Source organism: Frankliniella occidentalis, unplaced genomic scaffold, assembly GCF_000697945.3.
Source record: "Frankliniella occidentalis isolate FOCC.00 unplaced genomic scaffold, Focc_3.1 Scaffold10, whole genome shotgun sequence".
NCBI classification, from domain to species: Eukaryota; Metazoa; Arthropoda; class Insecta; order Thysanoptera; family Thripidae; genus Frankliniella; species Frankliniella occidentalis.
Window position 1 is genome coordinate 2270986 of NW_026267140.1, and position 3362 is coordinate 2274347.

The 3362-nt window shown below is 54.3% G+C and overlaps 2 protein-coding genes across 8 annotated transcripts in view; one reads left to right on the forward strand and one right to left on the reverse strand.

The window, feature by feature from the left end:
• The window catches only part of LOC113212691 (larval cuticle protein 1-like), a 218453-nt gene that overhangs the window by 58135 nt on the left and 156956 nt on the right, over nt 1-3362 (reverse strand). The gene's annotated exons all lie outside the window — the stretch shown is intronic.
• LOC113212546 (collagen alpha-1(I) chain-like) overlaps nt 1-3362 on the forward strand; it is a 117244-nt gene that overhangs the window by 54092 nt on the left and 59790 nt on the right. The window lies entirely within an intron of this gene.

Genomic DNA, 3362 nt, shown 5'->3' on the forward strand with positions numbered 1-3362 from the left:
GGTCTACTGCAACTAATGATGCCCGCGTTTTGAGTGTAGCATCATTCAAACCGGAGCTACGACGCCTGGAACGCCGAAGACCAGTTTTCTGCCATCTGCCACCGGTGAATGTAGAAAGAGACAGACAGAGTGAGGGTCATGAATGTCCATGAAATAATAATAGTTTGAGACTGCGATGTTCAGGGGCTTCACGATTGTGTACAAAAAGAAGGATTTGAAGTAAAAACTTATAATTCAGTGGCACCTTTCGAAGAAACATGACCCTCACTCTGTCTGTCTCTTTCTACATTCACCGGTGGCAGATGGCAGAAAACGGGTCTGCGGCGTTCCATCCAGGCGTCGCAGCTCCAGTTTGAATGATGCTACACTCAAAACACGGGCATCATTAGTTGCAGTAGACCATAGGCTTTCAAAAATTGAGTGGGTGAGATTTCTAAGCACATTGGCTTCAGAGGAGATAGCTTCGCCAGCCAGCGCGGCGCACATTTCAACGTACTTAGTTGCTACTCCAGTACAGTCATACTTACATGGATGAACCGTGTGTGTGTGCAAACGGCAAAGCGCCTCCAAGTGTGCAGCTTGCAAGTCGTGCCTTTGCAGGTGCTTGAATTTAACAGAGGAGCCGTCCCGGCCGCCGCAGTTAAAGAAGTGGTGGGCCGGAATATTCATGCGAGCCCCCTGGGAAATCCTGGTGGCCAGCACCACCGGCTGCGCCAAGAGCAGTAGGCCCTCCTCCTTGGACGCGTCCACCGCGGAGGGTATGAGATGAGGGAGGGCGCGGGCGGTCCGTCATCCTAATGAGACGCCGGAGCAGTCGCAGCAGAGCGATAGAGAGTGGAGATTGCGGGGGGCTGTTCCAGAAAAAAGGCCTAAGTGACATCCAATGTTAATTTTCGCGAAAGTGATGGTTTCTTACTAGAAAAGTCCGAAATTTGTTACTGTCTTTAGTAAAACTAGCTTCAGTAATATCTCTACTTCATTTCTTTTTGTCTTCGAAATTATTGGATTAGTCTCGGTGAAACACGCTATTTTTCGTTTTGCGAAAAACATCCGTAGGGACCTGGGATTGTCTAATTTCTGGAGCACTTTGAATAGTTCATGTCGCAAACCAAATCCCGAGCTTTCCAGACATCTCCCTCCTCCCCCACCCAATCCCCACCCTCCGCCTCTCCTCTCGGGACGCGCTCGCCTCGTCGCTCGCCTCGCCTGGGCTGGCTCGACCCGCATCGAGGGCGGCCGTGCGGTCGCGGCTAGGAGCTGCAGTGCGCCGGCCGCCCCGGCCGATGTCGTTGGGCAAGGTGGCGCCCATGCGTTATCGCCAACGGTATCGAGTGCGGCGTGCGGCCGGCGCGGCGGCGTTATCGCGGCGGGACATCGCTCAGCCCCGCGGAGGATGAGGCCTCTCCAGCTATGGATGGACTCTGCCCGGCCGCACGCGCCGCCAGCCGCAAGGACGCACCCATTTTCGGCCTCACTATCGTTATCGGATCGCTTTATTAAATCTGGCCTTATTCACTCATCCAGGATCGTTGGGCCGCCCCCCCCCCTGTTCTTATTATCCATTTTTGGCTCAACTAGTTTTGGGTTGCTTCTATATGTTTGCGCGCTAAATTATCGATTTTCCCTGAGCAAAGCATTACGTGTCTCCTTCAGTGGCAAAGAAATTAAATGAATATGTCAAAGCTTAGGTTTTGCAAGGAAGTTATCTGCGGTAAAAACTGACTTGGTCGAGAAACTGAGATACGCTAAAAAAGGTCGATGAGACCCATAAGATGATTCTGAGTAAAATAAGACCTTATATCGGTCATTTCAAGAGGCGCTAGCCTGGTTTGCAGAGTGCCATAGCACTAGTGAAAAACCTAAATTATTTCTTACCAGCTCAAATTACGCCCATCTCCCCAAGCTAGGTATCAGCGCTGCTGACTCAGGTGCGCAGATTCGTCGTAGCGTAACATAAACCGTGAAGCCTGTTACGCGAGTCGTGGTCCGCCGTACGCCTTTACCGAAAAAAAAAAATGTGCTTATAATAACCACTTTCAATGGCATACTAAGGACATTTAGAGGTGCTAATGACGCTTTGCGCTATAGGTGCTGCATATCTTTGAGGGCCACATAGTGAGGCACTAAAACATTAGCACCTTTGCTATATCGCACATTTGTTTTTTAGTGTAGTGTACTCAGTTTAACCTTATCGTTTGTTTCGCTACCATTCTACCTGTATCGCTCCGAGAGCTCGACTCGCGTAGCCCGCGTGAATCCCTCCCCCTCACCCTGCGGCCGCACAAACGGTGCGTCCCAAGCGGAAGAGGCATGAGCAAATGTTCCAGCCGATCAGCATTGAATGCCAAATTTATAAGTTGATCGTTCCCGAGGCAGGAAAACGCGACGTCTTGCGGCCCTTGCTTTCTCTCTGTGGGCTGCCGCTGCCGCTTCTGCCCAGGCGCCCGACCACTATACAAAAGTGAAAACTCGATGGCACGCCCCTTGTCGTGTGATTGGAATAGTTTGTCCGTCGTTGACTGTGCGCAAGCAGTGCCAGACTACTTATCAACACAGCGGCAACGTGCCACCACGAGATCAAGACACTCGCTAGAGAGGAAGACAGGCAGACAGCGAAACATACTGCTACATAGGGGAGGGGCTGGGTGTTCCGACGGTTCAGCCCGCGTACTAGCAGAAAGGTGCAAAAAAAGGCTGTAGCAGTAACTTGCGCGGTGCCATAAACAGACTCTGGCAAATGCTTTTCTTCAGTTGCAGCACACTGTCCCTCGACAACGTGCTGGCTCCGACTATCGCGAGATGATAAACTTTGGCGCAGCGGGGCGCGACGTCAGCGGGGAGCTCCTTCACCCCACGCACGCGCTCTCCACCCCCGACATATTATTGGACCTCTCATCCGCCAACCTACGCCCCACTCCGACCGCCCCCGCACCTGCACCCGCCCGTCTTCAAACGGAATACCAGACCAGATCGTCGTATTTCCCGTGGAGCGCGAGAAGACCAGGGCGATCCCCCCCGAGCGCCACCCTCCCCTCTCCTCTATGCGCGTTGCCGCAGCCTCTGGGATGGCCAAGGTTAGCGAGCGCCGCCCCCCTCCTCCTCCCGCCCCCTTACCTGCAGTGCTCTCCTTACCCACCTAGTGCCCCCCTCCCCCATGCGGCGTGAGCTCTAGATCGCTTGGCGCGGCGGTGCTCTTCCCGCGAGTTTGTTGGCCTGGCTCGGCGCGGTAGCGGGGCCGCCACTCTCCCACGCCCGATGCCGCCCATTATATCGGCGGCGAGCCGAGTTATCGTCGCCGCGCACTCACCCACGTCTGGCGCCGCGAGTGTGCCGGGCGGGCTGTTCCACCCCCAGCCCCAGCA